We start from the raw sequence: 14,370 nt of genomic DNA on the forward strand, positions 1-14,370 counted from the left end.
TTTTCTTGAGTAAAGAAGTAAAAGAGGTCTAAAGTTAATGTATTTGAGCACCTACAGCCAATCCACACTGGACATGCCCAATCTCGTCTGATATTGGAAACTATACAGTGTTGGGCCTGGTTAGTACTTGGATGGGAGACCACCTGGGAATACCAGGTGCTGTATGTAATTTTATACAGCCATAACATTCTTTTCTATTACATTTTACATTAAATTTTTTCAACTTATCAATGAATTTACTTGAGTTAAGAAGTAAAAGAGTTCTAAAGTTAATGTTTTTGAGCACCTACAGCCAAACCACACTGAACATGCCCGATCTCGTCTGATCTTGGAAGCTATGCAGTGTTGGGCCAGGTTAGTACTTGGATGGGAGACCACCTGCGAATACCAGGAGCTGTAGGTAATTTTATACTGCCATAACATTCTTTTCTGTTACATTTTACATTTCATTTTTAAACTTATCAAGCAATTTACTTGAGTTAAGAAGTAGAAGAGGTCTAAAGTTAAAGTTTTTGAGCACCTACAGTCAAACCACACTGGACATTCCCAATTTCGTCTAATCTTGGAAGCTATGCAGTGTTGGGCCTGGTTAGTACTTGGATGGGAGACCACCTGGGAATAGCAGATGCTGTAGGTAATTTTATACTGACATAACATTCTTTTCTATTACATTTTACATTTAATTTTTTCAACTTATCAATGAATTTACTTGAGTTAAGAAGTAAAAGAGGTCTAAAGTTAAAGTTTTTGAACGCCAACAGCCAAACCACACTGGACATGCCCAATCTCGTCTGATCTTGGAAGCTATGCAGTGTTGGGCCTGGTTAGTATTTGAATGGGAGACTACCTGGGAATACCAGGTGCTGTAGGTAATTTTATATAGCCATAACATTCATTTCAATTACATTTTACATTAAATTTTTTCAACTTATCAATGAATTTACTTGAGTTAAGAAGTAAAAGAGGTCTAAAGTTAAGACTTTTGAGAAACTACAGCCAAACCACACTGGACATGGCCAATGTCATCTGATCTTGGAAGCTATGCAGTGTTGGGCCTGGTTAGTACTTGGATGGGAGACCACCTGGGAATAGCAGATGCTGTAGGTAATTTTATACTGACATAACATTCTTTTCTATTACATTTTACATTTAATTTTTTCAACTTATCAATGAATTTACTTGAGTTAAGAAGTAAAAGAGGTCTAAAGTTAATGTTTTTGAGCGCTAACAGCCAAACCACACTGGACATGCCCAATCTCGTCTGATCTTGGAAGCTATGCAGTGTTGGGCCTGGTTAGTATTTGAATGGGAGACTATCTGGGAATTCCAGGTGCTGTAGGTAATTTTATACTGCAATAACATTCTTTTCTATTAAATTTTACATTTAATTTTTTCAACTTATCTATGAATTTACTTGAGTTAAGAAGTAAAAGAGGTCTAAAATTAATGTTTTTGAGCACCTACAGTCAAACCATACTGGACATGCCCAATCTCATCTGATCTTGGAAGCTATGCAGTGTTGGGCCTGGTTAGTACTTGGATGGGAGACCACCTGGGAATACCAGGTGCTGTAGGTAATTTTATACAGCCATAACATTCTTTTCTATTACAGTTTACATTTAATTTTTTCAACTTATCAATGAATTTACTTGAGTTAAGAAGTAATAGAGGTCTAAATTTAATGCTTTTGAGCATCTACAGACAAAACACACTGGATATGCCCAATCTCGTCTGATCTTGGAATCTATGCAGTGTTGGGCCTGGTTAGTACATGGATGGGAAACGACCTGGGAATACCAGGTGCTGTAGGTAATTTTATACAGCCAAAACATTCTTTTCTATTACATTTTACATTTAATTTTTTCAACTTATCAATGAATTTACTTGAGTTAAGAAGTAAAAGAGGTCTAAAGTTAATGTTTTTGAGCACCTACAGCCAAACCACACTGGACTTGCCCAATCTCGTCTGATCTTGGAAGCTATGCAGTGTTGGGCCTGGTTCGTACTTGGATGGGAGACCACCTGGGAATACCAGGTGGTGTAGGTCGTTTTATACTGCCATAACATTCTTTTCTATTACATTTTACATTTAATTTTTTCAACTTATCAATGAATTTACTTGAGTTAAGAAGTAATAGAGGTCTAAAGTTAATGTTTTTGAGCACCTACAGCCAAACCACCCTGGACATTCCCAATCTCGTCTGATCTTGGAAGCTATGCAGTGTTGGGCCTGGTTAGTACTTGCATGCATGTGAGTCCACCTGGGAATACCAAGTGCTGTAGGTAATTTTATGCAGCCATAACATTCTTTTCTATTACATTTTACATTACATTTTTTTAACTTATCAATGAATTTACTTGAGTTAAGAAGTAAAAGAGTTCTAAAGTTAATGTTTTTGAGCACCTACAGCCAAACCACCCTGGACATGCCCAATCTCGTCTGATCTTGGAAGCTATGCAGTGTTGGGCCAGGTTAGTACTTGTTTGGGAGACCACCTGGGAATACCAGGTGCTGTAGGTAATTTTATACTGCCATAACATTCTTTTCTATTACATTTTACATTTAATTTTTTCAACTTATCAATGAATTTACTTGAGTTAAGAAGTAAAAGAGGTCTAAAGTTAATGTTTTTGGGCACCTACAGCCAAACCACACTGGACATGCCCAATCTCGTCTGATCTTGGAAGCTATGCAGTGTTGGGCCTGGTTAGTACTGGGACGGGAGACCACCTGGGAGTACCAGGTGCTGTAGGTAATTTTATATAGCCATAACATTCTTTTCTATTACATTTTACATTACATTTTTTCAACTTATCAATGAATTTACTTGAGTTAAGAAGTAAAAGAGGTCTAAAGTTAATGTTTCTGAGCACCTACAGCCAAACCACACTGGACATGGCCAATGTCGTCTGATCTTGGAAGCTGTGCAGTGTTGGGCATGGTTATTATCTGGATGGGAGTCCACCTGGGAATACCAGGTGCTGTAGGTAATTTTATACTGCCATAACATTCTTTTCAATTACATTTTACATTTAATTTTTTCAACTTATCAATGAATTTACATGAGTTAAGAAGTAATAGACGTCTAAATTTAATGCTTTTGAGCACCTACAGCCAAACCACACAGGACATGCTCAATCTCGTCTGATCTTGGAAGCTATGCAGTGTTGGGCCTGGTTAGTACATGGTTGGGAAACCACCTGGGAATCCCAGGTGCTGTAGGTATTTTTATGCAGCCATAACATTCTTTTCTATTACATTTTACATTAAATTTTTTCAACTTATCAATGAATTTTCTTGAGTAAAGAAGTAAAAGAGGTCTAAAGTTAATGTATTTGAGCACCTACAGCCAAACCACACTGGACATGCCCAATCTCGTCTGATATTGGAAACTATACAGTGTTGGGCCTGGTTAGTACTTGGATGGGAGACCACCTGGGAATACCAGATGCTGTAGGTAATTTTATACTGACATAACATTCTTTTCTATTACATTTTACTTTAAATTTTTTCAACTTATCAATGAATTTACTTGAGTTAAGAAGTAAAAGAGGTCTAAAGTTAATGTTTTTGAGCACCTACAGCCAAACCACACTGGACATGGCCAATGTCGTCTGATCTTGGAAGCTGTGCAGTGTTGGGCATGGTTATTATGTGGATGGGAGTCCACCTGGGAATACCAGGTGCTGTAGGTAATTTTATACTGCCATAACATTCTTTTCAATTACATTTTACATTTCATTTTTTCAACTTATCAATGAATTTACATGAGTTAAGAAGTAATAGACGTCTAAATTGAATGCTTTTGAGCACCTACAGCCAAACCACACTGGACCTTCCCAATCTCGTCTGATCTTGGAAGCTATGCAGTGTTGGGCCAGGTTAGTACTTGGATGGGAGACCACCTGCGAATACCAGGAGCTGTAGGTAATTTTATACTGCCATAACATTCTTTTCTGTTACATTTTACATTTCATTTTTAAACTTATCAATGAATTTACTTGAGTTAAGAAGTAAAAGAGGTCTAAAGTTAAAGTTTTTGAGCACCTACAGTCAAACCACACTGGACATTCCCAATTTCGTCTAATCTTGGAAGCTATGCAGTGTTGGGCCTGTTTAGTACTTGGATGGGAGACCACCTGGGAATAGCAGATGCTGTAGGTAATTTTATACTGACATAACATTCTTTTCTATTACATTTTACATTTAATTTTTTCAACTTATCAATGAATTTACTTGAGTTAAGAAGTAAAAGAGGTCTAAAGTTAAAGTTTTTGAACGCCAACAGCCAAACCACACTGGACATGCCCAATCTCGTCTGATCTTGGAAGCTATGCAGTGTTGGGCCTGGTTAGTATTTGAATGGGAGACTACCTGGGAATACCAGGTGCTGTAGGTAATTTTATATAGCCATAACATTCATTTCAATTACATTTTACATTAAATTTTTTCAACTTATCAATGAATTTACTTGAGTTAAGAAGTAAAAGAGGTCTAAAATTAATGTTTTTGAGCACCTACAGTCAAACCATACTGGACATGCCCAATCTCATCTGATCTTGGAAGCTATGCAGTGTTGGGCCTGGTTAGTACTTGGATGGGAGACCACCTGGGAATAGCAGATGCTGTAGGTAATTTTATACTGACATAACATTCTTTTCTATTACATTTTACATTTAATTTTTTCAACTTATCAATGAATTTACTTGAGTTAAGAAGTAAAAGAGGTCTAAAGTTAATGTTTTTGAGCGCCAACAGCCAAACCACACTGGACATGCCCAATCTCGTCTGATCTTGGAAGCTATGCAGTGTTGGGCCTGGTTAGTATTTGAATGGGAGACTATCTGGGAATTCCAGGTGCTGTAGGTAATTTTATACTGCAATAACATTCTTTTCTATTAAATTTTACATTTAATTTTTTCAACTTATCAATGAATTTACTTGAGTTAAGAAGTAAAAGAGGTCTAAAATTAATGTTTTTGAGCACCTACAGTCAAACCATACTGGACATGCCCAATCTCATCTGATCTTGGAAGCTATGCAGTGTTGGGCCTGGTTAGTACTTGGATGGGAGACCACCTGGGAATACCAGGTGCTGTAGGTAATTTTATACAGCCATAACATTCTTTTCTATTACAGTTTACATTTAATTTTTTCAACTTATCAATGAATTTACTTGAGTTAAGAAGTAATAGAGGTCTAAATTTAATGCTTTTGAGCATCTACAGACAAAACACACTGGATATGCCCAATCTCGTCTGATCTTGGAATCTATGCAGTGTTGGGCCTGGTTAGTACATGGATGGGAAACGACCTGGGAATACCAGGTGCTGTAGGTAATTTTATACAGCCAAAACATTCTTTTCTATTACATTTTACATTTAATTTTTTCAACTTATCAATGAATTTACTTGAGTTAAGAAGTAAAAGAGGTCTAAAGTTAAGGGTTTTGAGCACCTACAGCAAAACCACACTGGACATGTCCAATCTCGTTTGATCTTGGAAACTATGCAGTGTTGGGCCTGGTTAGTACTTGGATGGGAGACCACCTGGGAATATCAGGTGCTGTAGGTAATTTTATACTGCCATTACATTCTTTTCTATTACATTTTACATTTAATTTTTTCAACTTATCATTGAATTTACTTGAGTTAAGAAGTAAAAGAGGTCTAAAGTTAATGTTTTTGAGCACCTACAGCCAAACCACACTGGACTTGCCCAATCTCGTCTGATCTTGGAAGCTATGCAGTGTTGGGCCTGGTTCGTACTTGGATGGGAGACCACCTGGGAATACCAGGTGGTGTAGGTCGTTTTATACTGCCATAACATTCTTTTCTATTACATTTTACATTTAATTTTTTCAACTTATCAATGAATTTACTTGAGTTAAGAAGTAATAGAGGTCTAAAGTTAATGTTTTTGAGCACCTACAGCCAAACCACCCTGGACATTCCCAATCTCGTCTGATCTTGGAAGCTATGCAGTGTTGGGCCTGGTTAGTACTGGGACGGGAGACCACCTGGGAGTACCAGGTGCTGTAGGTAATTTTATATAGCCATAACATTCTTTTCTATTACATTTTACATTACATTTTTTCAACTTATCAATGAATTTACTTGAGTTAAGAAGTAAAAGAGGTCTAAAGTTAAGACTTTTGAGAAACTACAGCCAAACCACACTGGACATGGCCAATGTCATCTGATCTTGGAAGCTATGCAGTGTTGGGCCTGGTTAGTACTTGGATGGGAAACCACCTGGGAATACCAGGTGCTGTAGTTAATTTTATACTGCCATAACATTCCTTTCTATTACATTTTACATTTAATTTTTTCAACTTATCAATGAATTTACTTGAGTAAAGAAGTAATAGAGGTCTAAATTTAATGCTTTTGAGCACCTACAGTCAAACCACACTGGACATGCCCAATCTCGTCTGATCCTGGAAGCTATGCAGTGTTGGGCCTGGTTAGTACTTGGATGGGAGACCACCTGGGAATACCAGGAGCTGTAGGTAATTTTATACTGCCATAGCATTCTTTTCTATTACATTTTACATTTCATTTTTCAACTTATCATTGAATTTACATGAGTTAAGAAGTAAAAGAGGTCTAAAGTTAATGTTTTTGCGCACCTACAGCCAAACCACACTGGACATGCCCAATCTCGTCTGATCTTGGAAGTTATGCAGTGTTGGGCCTGGTTTGTACTTGGATGGGAGACCACCTGGGAATACCAGGTGCTGTTGGTAATTTTATACTGCCATAACATTCTTTTCTATTACATTTTACATTTAATTTTTTCAACTTATCAATGAATTTACTTGAGTAAAGAAGTAATAGAGGTCTAAATTTAATGCTTTTGAGCACCTACAGCCAAACCACACTGGACATGCCCAATCTCGTCTGATCTTGGAAGCTATGCAGTGTTGGGCCTGGTTAGTACTTGGATGGGAGACCACCTGGGAATACCAGGAGCTGTAGGTAATTTTATACTGCCATAACATTCTTTTCTATTACATTTTACATTTCATTTTTCAACTTATCATTGAATTTACATGAGTTAAGAAGTAAAAGAGGTCTAAAGTTAATGTTTTTGTGCACCTACAGCCAAACCACTCTGGACATGCCCAATCTCATCTGATCTTGGAAGGTATGCAGTGTTGGTCCTGGTTAGTACTTGGATGGGAGACCACCTGGGAATACCAGGTGCTTTAGGTAATTTTATACTGCCATAACATTCTTTTCTATTACATTTTACATTTAATTTTTTCAACTTGTCAATGAATTTACTTGAGTTAATAAGTAAAAGAGGTCTAAAGTTAATATTTTTGAGCACCTACAGCCAAACCATACAGGACATGGCCAATGTCATCTTATCTTGGAAGCTATGCAGTGTTGGGCATGGTTAGTACGTGGATGGGAGACATCCTGGGAATACCAGGTGCTGTAGGTACTTTTATACTGCTATAACATTCTTTTCTATTACATTTTACATTTAATTTTTTCAACTTATCAATGAATTTACTTGAGTTAAGAAGTAATAGAGGTCTAAAGTTAAGTATTTTGAGCACCTACAGCCATACCACGCTGGACATGCCCAATCTCGTCTGATCTTGGAAGCTAAGCATTGTTGGGCCTGGTTAGTACTTGGATGGGAGACCACCTGGGAATACTAGGTGCTGTAGGTAATTTTATACAGCCAAAACATTCTTTTCTATTACATTTTACTTTTAATTTTTTCAACTTATCAATGAATTTACTTGAGTTAAGAAGTAAAAGAGGTCTAAAGTTAATGTTTTTGAGCACCTACAGCCAAACCACACTGGACATGGCCAATGTCGTCTGATCTTGGAAGCTGTGCAGTGTTGGGCATGGTTATTAATTGGATGGGAGTCCACCTGGGAATACCAGGTGCTGTAGGTAATTTTATACTGCCATAACATTCTTTTCAATTACATTTTACATTTCATTTTTTCAACTTATCAATGAATTTACATGAGTTAAGAAGTAATAGATGTCTAAATTTAATGCTTTTGAGCACCTACAGCCAAACCACAATGGACCTTCCCAATCTCGTCTGATCTTGGAAGCTATGCAGTGTTGGGCCTGGTTAGTACTTGATTGGGAGACCACCTGGTAATCCCAGGTGCTGTAGGTATTTTTATGCAGCCATAACATTCTTTTCTATTACATTTTACATTAAATTTTTTCAACTTATCAATGAATTTTCTTGAGTAAAGAAGTAAAAGAGGTCTAAAGTTAATGTATTTGAGCACCTACAGCCAATCCACACTGGACATGCCCAATCTCGTCTGATATTGGAAACTATACAGTGTTGGGCCTGGTTAGTACTTGGATGGGAGACCACCTGGGAATACCAGGTGCTGTATGTAATTTTATACAGCCATAACATTCTTTTCTATTACATTTTACATTAAATTTTTTCAACTTATCAATGAATTTACTTGAGTTAAGAAGTAAAAGAGTTCTAAAGTTAATGTTTTTGAGCACCTACAGCCAAACCACACTGAACATGCCCAATCTCGTCTGATCTTGGAAGCTATGCAGTGTTGGGCCAGGTTAGTACTTGGATGGGAGACCACCTGCGAATACAAGGAGCTGTAGGTAATTTTATACTGCCATAACATTCTTTTCTGTTACATTTTACATTTCATTTTTAAACTTATCAATGAATTTACTTGAGTTAAGAAGTAAAAGAGGTCTAAAGTTAAAGTTTTTGAGCACCTACAGTCAAACCACACTGGACATTCCCAATCTCGTCTAATCTTGGAAGCTATGCAGTGTTGGGCCTGGTTAGTACTTGGAGGGGAGACCACCTGGGAATAGCAGATGCTGTAGGTAATTTTCTACTGACATAACATTCTTTTCTATTACATTTTACATTTAATTTTTTCAACTTATCAATGAATTTACTTGAGTTAAGAAGTAAAAGAGGTCTAAAGTTAAAGTTTTTGAACGCCAACAGCCAAACCACACTGGACATGCCCAATCTCGTCTGATCTTGGAAGCTATGCAGTGTTGGGCCTGGTTAGTATTTGAATGGGAGACTACCTGGGAATACCAGGTGCTGTAGGTAATTTTATATAGCCATAACATTCATTTCAATTACATTTTACATTAAATTTTTTCAACTTATCAATGAATTTACTTGAGTTAAGAAGTAAAAGAGGTCTAAAGTTAATATTTTTGAGCACCTGCAGCCAAACCATACTGGACATGCCCAATCTTGTCTGTTCTTGGAAGCTATGCAGTGTTGGGCCTGGTTAGTACTTGGATGGGAAACCACCTGGGAATACCAGGTGCTGTAGGTAATTTTATACTGCCATAACATTCCTTTCTATTACATTTTAAATTTAATTTTTTCAACTTATCAATGAATTTACTTGAGTTAAGAAGTAAAAGAGGTCTAAAGTTACTATTTTTGAGCACCTGCAGCCAAACCATACTGGACATGGCCAATGTCATCTGATCTTGGAAACTATGCAGTGTTGGGCATGGTTAGTACTTGGATGGGAGACCACCTGGGAATACCAGGTGCTGTAGGTACTTTTATACTGCCATAACATTCTTTTCTATTACATTTTACATTTAATTTTTTCAACTTATCAATGAATTTACTTGAGTAAAGAAGTAATAGAGGTCTAAATTTAATGCTTTTGAGCACCTACAGTCAAACCACACTGGACATGCCCAATCTCGTCTGATCTTGGAAGCTATGCAGTGTTGGGCCTGGTTAGTACTTGGATGGGAGACCACCTGGGAATACCAGGAGCTGTAGGTCATTTTATACTGCCATAGCATTCTTTTCTATTACATTTTACATTTCATTTTTCAACTTATCATTGAATTTACATGAGTTAAGAAGTAAAAGAGGTCTAAAGTTAATGTTTTTGTGCACCTACAGCCAAACCACACTGGACATGCCCAATCTCGTCTGATCTTGGAAGTTATGCAGTGTTGGGCCTGGTTTGTACTTGGATGGGAGACCACCTGGGAATACCAGGTCCTGTAGGTAATTTTATACTGCCATAACATTCTTTTCTATTACATTTTACATTTAATTTTTTCAACTTATCAATGAATTTACTTGAGTAAAGAAGTAATAGAGGTCTAAATTTAATGCTTTTGAGCACCTACAGCCAAACCACACTGGACATGCCCAATCTCGTCTGGTCTTGGAAGATATGCAGTGTTGGGCCTGGTTAGTACTTGGATGGGAGACCACCTGGGAATACCAGGAGCTGTAGGTAATTTTATACTGCCATAACATTCTTTTCTATTACATTTTACATTTCATTTTTCAACTTATCATTGAATTTACATGAGTTAAGAAGTAAAAGAGGTCTAAAGTTAATGTTTTTGCGCACCTACAGCCAAACCACTCTGGACATGCCCAATCTCGTCTGATCTTGGAAGTTATGCAGTGTTGGGCCTGGTTAGTACTTGGATGGGAGACCACCTGGGAATACCAGGTGCTTTAGGTAATTTTATACTGCCATAACATTCTTTTCTATTACATTTTACATTTAATTTTTTCAACTTATCAAAGAATTTACTTGAGTTAAGAAGAAATAGAGGTCTTAAGTTAAAGTTTTTGAGCACCTACAGCCAAACCACACAGGACATGCCCAATCTCGTCTGATCTTGGTAGCTATGCAGTGTTGGGCCTGGTCTGTACTTGGATGGGAGACCACCTGGGAAAACCAGGTGCAGTAGGTAATTTTGTACTGCCATAACATTCCATTTTATTACATTTTACATTTAATTTTTTCAACTTGTCAATGAATTTACTTGAGTTAATAAGTAAAAGAGGTCTAAAGTTAATATTTTTGGGCACCTACTGCCAAACCATACAGGACATGGCCAATGTCATCTTATCTTGGAAGCTATGCAGTGTTGGGCATGGTTAGTACGTGGATGGGAGACATCCTGGGAATACCGGGTGCTGTAGGTACTTTTATACTGCTATAACATTCTTTTCTATTACATTTTACATTTAATTTTTTCAACTTATGAATGAATTTACTTGAGTTAAGAAGTAATAGAGGTCTAAAGTTAAGTATTTTGAGCACCTACAGCCAAACCACACTGGACATGCCCAATCTCGTCTGATCTTGGAAGCTAAGCATTGTTGGGCCTGGTTAGTACTTGGATGGGAGACCACCTGGGAATACCAGGTGCTGTAGGTAATTTTATACAGCCAAAACATTCTTTTCTATTACATTTTACATTACATTTTTTCAACTTATCAATGAATTTACTTGAGTTAAGAAGTAAAAGATGTCTAAAGTTAATGTTTTTGAGCACCTACAGCCAAACCACACTGGACATGCCCAATTTCATCTGATATTGGAAGCTATGCAGTGTTGGGCCTGGTTATTACTTGGATGGGAGACCACCTGGGAATACCAGATGCTGTAGGTAGTTTTATACTGACATAACATTCTTTTCTATTACATTTTACATTTAATTTTTTCAACTTATCAATGAATTCACTTGAGTTAAGAAGTAAAAGAGGTCTAAAGTTAATGTTTTTGAGCGCCTAGAGCCAAACCACTCTACACATGCCCAATCTCGTCTGATCTTGGAAGCTATGCAGTGTTGGGCCTGGTTAGTACTTGAATGGGAGACCACCTGGGAATACCAGGTGCTGTAGGTAATTTTATACTGACATAACATTCTTTTCTATTACATTTTACTTTTAATTTTTTCAACTTATCAATGAATTTACTTGAGTTAAGAAGTAAAAGAGGTCTAAAGTTAATGTTTTTGAGCACCTACAGCCAAACCACACTGGACATGGCCAATGTCGTCTGATCTTGGAAGCTGTGCAGTGTTGGGCATGGTTATTATGTGGATGGGAGTCCACCTGGGAATACCAGGTGCTGTAGGTAATTTTATACTGCCATAACATTCTTTTCAATTACATTTTACATTTCATTTTTTCAACTTATCAATGAATTTACATGAGTTAAGAAGTAATAGATGTCTAAATTTAATGCTTTTGAGCACCTACAGCCAAACCACACAGGACATGCTCAATCTCTTCTGATCTTGGAAGCTATGCAGTGTTGGGCCTGGTTAGTACATGGTTGGGAGACCACCTGGGAATCCCAGGTGCTGTAGGTATTTTTATGCAGCCATAACATTCTTTTCTATTACATTTTACCTTTAATTTTTTCAACTTATCAATGAATTTTCTTGAGTAAAGAAGTAAAAGAGGTCTAAAGTTAATGTATTTGAGCACCTACAGCCAAACCACACTGGACATGCCCAATCTCATCTGATATTGGAAACTATACAGTGTTGGGCCTGGTTAGTACTTGGATGGGAGACCACCTGGGAATACCAGGAGCTGTAGGTAATTTTATACTGCCATAACATTCTTTTCTGTTACATTTTACATTTCATTTTTAAACTTATCAATGAATTTACTTGAGTTAAGAAGTAAAAGAGGTCTAAAGTTAAAGTTTTTGAGCACCTACAGTCAAACCAAACTGGACATGCCCAATCTCGTCTAATCTTGGAAGCTATGCAGTGTTCGGCCTGGTTAGAATTTGGATGGGAGACCACCTGGGAATAGCAGATGCTGTAGGTAATTTTATACTTACATAACATTCTTTTCTATTACATTTTACATTTAATTTTTTCAACTTATCAATGAATTTACTTGAGGTAAGAAGTAAAAGAGGTCTAAAGTTAATGTTTTTGAGCGCCAACAGCCAAACCACACTGGACATGCCCAATCTCGTCTGATCTTGGAAGCTATGCAGTGTTGGGCCTGGTTAGTATTTGAATGGGAGACTATCTGGGAATACCAGGTGCTGTAGGTAATTTTATACTGCAATAACATTCTTTTCTATTAAATTTTACATTTAATTTTTTCAACTTATCAATGAATTTACTTGAGTTAAGTAGTAAAAGAGGTCTAAAATTAATGTTTTTGAGCACCTACAGTCAAACCACACTGGACATGCCCAATCTCATCTGATCTTGGAAGCTATGCAGTGTTGGGCCTGGTTAGTACTTGGATGGGAGACCACCTGGGAATACCAGGTGCTGTAGGTCATTTTATACAGCCATAACATTCTTTTCTATTACAGTTTACATTTAATTTTTTCAACTTATCAATGAATTTACTTGAGTTAAGAAGTAATAGAGGTCTAAATTTAATGCTTTTGAGCACCTACAGACAAAACACACTGGATATGCCCAATCTCGTCTGATCTTGGAATCTATGCAGTGTTGGGCCTGGTTAGTACTTGGATGGGAAACGACCTGGGAATACCAGGTGCTGTAGGTAATTTTATACAGCCAAAACATTCATTTCTATTACATTTTACATTTAATTTTTTCAACTTATCAATGAATTTACTTGAGTTAAGAAGTAAAAGAGGTCTAAAGTTAAGGGTTTTGAGCACCTACAGCAAAACCACACTGGACATGTCCAATCTCGTTTGATCTTGGAAACTATGCAGTGTTGGGCCTGGTTAGTACTTGGATGGGAGACCACCTGGGAATATCAGGTGCTGTAGGTAATTTTATACTGCCATTACATTCTTTTCTATTACATTTTACATTTAATTTTTTCAACTTATCATTGAATTTACTTGAGTTAAGAAGTAAAAGAGGTCTAAAGTTATTGTTTTTAGCACCTACAGCCAAACCACACTGGACATGCCCAATCTCGTCTGATCTTGGAAGCTATGCAGTGTTGGGCCTGGTTCGTACTTGGATGGGAGACCACCTGGGAATACCAGGTGCTGTAGGTCGTTTTATACTGCCATAACATTCTTTTCTATTACATTTTACATATAATTTTTTCAACTTGTCAATGAATTTCCTTGAGTTAAGAAGTAAAAGAGGTCTAAAGTCAATGCTTTTGAGCACCTACAGCCAATCTACACTGGACATGCCCAATCTAATTTGATCTTGGTAGCTATGCAGTGTTGGTCCTGGTCAGTACTTGGATGGGAGACCACCTGGGAAAACCAGGTGGAGAAGGTAGTTTTATACTGCCATAACATTCTTTTCTATTACATTTTACATTTAATTTTTTCAACTTATCAATGAATTTACATGAGTTAAGAAGTAATAGAGGTCTAAAGTTAATGTTTTTGAGCACATACAGCCAAACCACCCTGGACATTCCCAATCTCGTCTGATCTTGGAAGCTATGCAGTGTTGGGCCTGGTTAGTACTTGCATGCATGTGAGTCCTCCTGGGAATACCAAGTGCTGTAGGTAATTTTATGCAGCCATAACATTCTTTTCTATTACATTTTACATTACATTTTTTCAACTTATCAATGAATTTACTTGAGTTAAGAAGTAAAAGAGGTCTAAAGTT

At 37.1% G+C, this 14,370-nt stretch overlaps 3 non-coding genes and 48 pseudogenes across 3 annotated transcripts; all 51 read left to right on the forward strand.

Moving 5' to 3' along the window:
- The first annotated feature begins 49 nt into the window (after positions 1–49).
- LOC148456718 (5S ribosomal RNA) lies at positions 50–168 on the forward strand (annotated as a pseudogene).
- A 116-nt stretch (positions 169–284) lies between these two features.
- Positions 285–403, forward strand: LOC148456719 (5S ribosomal RNA; annotated as a pseudogene).
- A 115-nt stretch (positions 404–518) lies between these two features.
- LOC148456720 (5S ribosomal RNA) lies at positions 519–637 on the forward strand (annotated as a pseudogene).
- Positions 638–753: 116 nt separating this feature from the next.
- LOC148456721 (5S ribosomal RNA) lies at positions 754–872 on the forward strand (annotated as a pseudogene).
- A 116-nt stretch (positions 873–988) lies between these two features.
- Positions 989–1,107, forward strand: LOC148456722 (5S ribosomal RNA; annotated as a pseudogene).
- Positions 1,108–1,223: 116 nt separating this feature from the next.
- On the forward strand, positions 1,224–1,342 carry LOC148456723 (5S ribosomal RNA; annotated as a pseudogene).
- A 116-nt stretch (positions 1,343–1,458) lies between these two features.
- Positions 1,459–1,577, forward strand: LOC148456724 (5S ribosomal RNA; annotated as a pseudogene).
- Positions 1,578–1,693: 116 nt separating this feature from the next.
- Positions 1,694–1,812, forward strand: LOC148456725 (5S ribosomal RNA; annotated as a pseudogene).
- Positions 1,813–1,928: 116 nt separating this feature from the next.
- On the forward strand, positions 1,929–2,047 carry LOC148456726 (5S ribosomal RNA; annotated as a pseudogene).
- Positions 2,048–2,402: 355 nt separating this feature from the next.
- On the forward strand, positions 2,403–2,521 carry LOC148456727 (5S ribosomal RNA; annotated as a pseudogene).
- A 116-nt stretch (positions 2,522–2,637) lies between these two features.
- Positions 2,638–2,756, forward strand: LOC148456728 (5S ribosomal RNA; annotated as a pseudogene).
- Positions 2,757–3,107: 351 nt separating this feature from the next.
- Positions 3,108–3,226, forward strand: LOC148456729 (5S ribosomal RNA; annotated as a pseudogene).
- A 116-nt stretch (positions 3,227–3,342) lies between these two features.
- Positions 3,343–3,461, forward strand: LOC148456730 (5S ribosomal RNA; annotated as a pseudogene).
- A 351-nt stretch (positions 3,462–3,812) lies between these two features.
- Positions 3,813–3,931, forward strand: LOC148456731 (5S ribosomal RNA; annotated as a pseudogene).
- Positions 3,932–4,046: 115 nt separating this feature from the next.
- On the forward strand, positions 4,047–4,165 carry LOC148456732 (5S ribosomal RNA; annotated as a pseudogene).
- Positions 4,166–4,281: 116 nt separating this feature from the next.
- On the forward strand, positions 4,282–4,400 carry LOC148456733 (5S ribosomal RNA; annotated as a pseudogene).
- Positions 4,401–4,516: 116 nt separating this feature from the next.
- Positions 4,517–4,635, forward strand: LOC148456734 (5S ribosomal RNA; annotated as a pseudogene).
- A 116-nt stretch (positions 4,636–4,751) lies between these two features.
- On the forward strand, positions 4,752–4,870 carry LOC148456735 (5S ribosomal RNA; annotated as a pseudogene).
- Positions 4,871–4,986: 116 nt separating this feature from the next.
- LOC148456736 (5S ribosomal RNA) lies at positions 4,987–5,105 on the forward strand (annotated as a pseudogene).
- A 116-nt stretch (positions 5,106–5,221) lies between these two features.
- LOC148456737 (5S ribosomal RNA) lies at positions 5,222–5,340 on the forward strand (annotated as a pseudogene).
- Positions 5,341–5,456: 116 nt separating this feature from the next.
- LOC148456738 (5S ribosomal RNA) lies at positions 5,457–5,575 on the forward strand (annotated as a pseudogene).
- Positions 5,576–5,691: 116 nt separating this feature from the next.
- LOC148456739 (5S ribosomal RNA) lies at positions 5,692–5,810 on the forward strand (annotated as a pseudogene).
- A 116-nt stretch (positions 5,811–5,926) lies between these two features.
- Positions 5,927–6,045, forward strand: LOC148456740 (5S ribosomal RNA; annotated as a pseudogene).
- A 116-nt stretch (positions 6,046–6,161) lies between these two features.
- On the forward strand, positions 6,162–6,280 carry LOC148456741 (5S ribosomal RNA; annotated as a pseudogene).
- A 116-nt stretch (positions 6,281–6,396) lies between these two features.
- On the forward strand, positions 6,397–6,515 carry LOC148456742 (5S ribosomal RNA; annotated as a pseudogene).
- A 115-nt stretch (positions 6,516–6,630) lies between these two features.
- Positions 6,631–6,749, forward strand: LOC148456743 (5S ribosomal RNA; annotated as a pseudogene).
- A 116-nt stretch (positions 6,750–6,865) lies between these two features.
- LOC148456744 (5S ribosomal RNA) lies at positions 6,866–6,984 on the forward strand (annotated as a pseudogene).
- A 115-nt stretch (positions 6,985–7,099) lies between these two features.
- Positions 7,100–7,218, forward strand: LOC148456745 (5S ribosomal RNA; annotated as a pseudogene).
- Positions 7,219–7,569: 351 nt separating this feature from the next.
- LOC148456746 (5S ribosomal RNA) lies at positions 7,570–7,688 on the forward strand. The gene has a single exon (XR_015873362.1). It is a non-coding gene; the product is annotated as a 5S ribosomal RNA (ribosomal RNA).
- A 351-nt stretch (positions 7,689–8,039) lies between these two features.
- LOC148456747 (5S ribosomal RNA) lies at positions 8,040–8,158 on the forward strand (annotated as a pseudogene).
- Positions 8,159–8,274: 116 nt separating this feature from the next.
- On the forward strand, positions 8,275–8,393 carry LOC148456748 (5S ribosomal RNA; annotated as a pseudogene).
- A 116-nt stretch (positions 8,394–8,509) lies between these two features.
- Positions 8,510–8,628, forward strand: LOC148456749 (5S ribosomal RNA; annotated as a pseudogene).
- Positions 8,629–8,743: 115 nt separating this feature from the next.
- On the forward strand, positions 8,744–8,862 carry LOC148456750 (5S ribosomal RNA; annotated as a pseudogene).
- Positions 8,863–8,978: 116 nt separating this feature from the next.
- Positions 8,979–9,097, forward strand: LOC148456751 (5S ribosomal RNA; annotated as a pseudogene).
- A 116-nt stretch (positions 9,098–9,213) lies between these two features.
- LOC148456752 (5S ribosomal RNA) lies at positions 9,214–9,332 on the forward strand (annotated as a pseudogene).
- A 116-nt stretch (positions 9,333–9,448) lies between these two features.
- Positions 9,449–9,567, forward strand: LOC148456753 (5S ribosomal RNA; annotated as a pseudogene).
- Positions 9,568–9,683: 116 nt separating this feature from the next.
- On the forward strand, positions 9,684–9,802 carry LOC148456754 (5S ribosomal RNA; annotated as a pseudogene).
- Positions 9,803–9,917: 115 nt separating this feature from the next.
- LOC148456755 (5S ribosomal RNA) lies at positions 9,918–10,036 on the forward strand (annotated as a pseudogene).
- Positions 10,037–10,152: 116 nt separating this feature from the next.
- Positions 10,153–10,271, forward strand: LOC148456756 (5S ribosomal RNA; annotated as a pseudogene).
- A 115-nt stretch (positions 10,272–10,386) lies between these two features.
- LOC148456757 (5S ribosomal RNA) lies at positions 10,387–10,505 on the forward strand (annotated as a pseudogene).
- Positions 10,506–10,621: 116 nt separating this feature from the next.
- On the forward strand, positions 10,622–10,740 carry LOC148456758 (5S ribosomal RNA; annotated as a pseudogene).
- Positions 10,741–11,091: 351 nt separating this feature from the next.
- Positions 11,092–11,210, forward strand: LOC148456759 (5S ribosomal RNA). The gene has a single exon (XR_015874190.1). It is a non-coding gene; the product is annotated as a 5S ribosomal RNA (ribosomal RNA).
- A 116-nt stretch (positions 11,211–11,326) lies between these two features.
- On the forward strand, positions 11,327–11,445 carry LOC148456760 (5S ribosomal RNA; annotated as a pseudogene).
- Positions 11,446–11,561: 116 nt separating this feature from the next.
- LOC148456761 (5S ribosomal RNA) lies at positions 11,562–11,680 on the forward strand (annotated as a pseudogene).
- A 351-nt stretch (positions 11,681–12,031) lies between these two features.
- LOC148456762 (5S ribosomal RNA) lies at positions 12,032–12,150 on the forward strand (annotated as a pseudogene).
- A 116-nt stretch (positions 12,151–12,266) lies between these two features.
- On the forward strand, positions 12,267–12,385 carry LOC148456763 (5S ribosomal RNA; annotated as a pseudogene).
- A 350-nt stretch (positions 12,386–12,735) lies between these two features.
- LOC148456764 (5S ribosomal RNA) lies at positions 12,736–12,854 on the forward strand (annotated as a pseudogene).
- A 116-nt stretch (positions 12,855–12,970) lies between these two features.
- Positions 12,971–13,089, forward strand: LOC148456765 (5S ribosomal RNA). Its single transcript, XR_015874369.1, has one exon. It is a non-coding gene; the product is annotated as a 5S ribosomal RNA (ribosomal RNA).
- Positions 13,090–13,205: 116 nt separating this feature from the next.
- LOC148456766 (5S ribosomal RNA) lies at positions 13,206–13,324 on the forward strand (annotated as a pseudogene).
- A 116-nt stretch (positions 13,325–13,440) lies between these two features.
- Positions 13,441–13,559, forward strand: LOC148456767 (5S ribosomal RNA; annotated as a pseudogene).
- A 115-nt stretch (positions 13,560–13,674) lies between these two features.
- LOC148456768 (5S ribosomal RNA) lies at positions 13,675–13,793 on the forward strand (annotated as a pseudogene).
- Positions 13,794–14,370: the final 577 nt, after the last annotated feature.

The sequence above is a fragment of the Taudactylus pleione genome, unplaced genomic scaffold (assembly GCF_031769625.1).
Source record: "Taudactylus pleione unplaced genomic scaffold, aTauple2 ptg000967l, whole genome shotgun sequence".
NCBI lineage: Eukaryota > Metazoa > Chordata > Amphibia > Anura > Myobatrachidae > Taudactylus > Taudactylus pleione.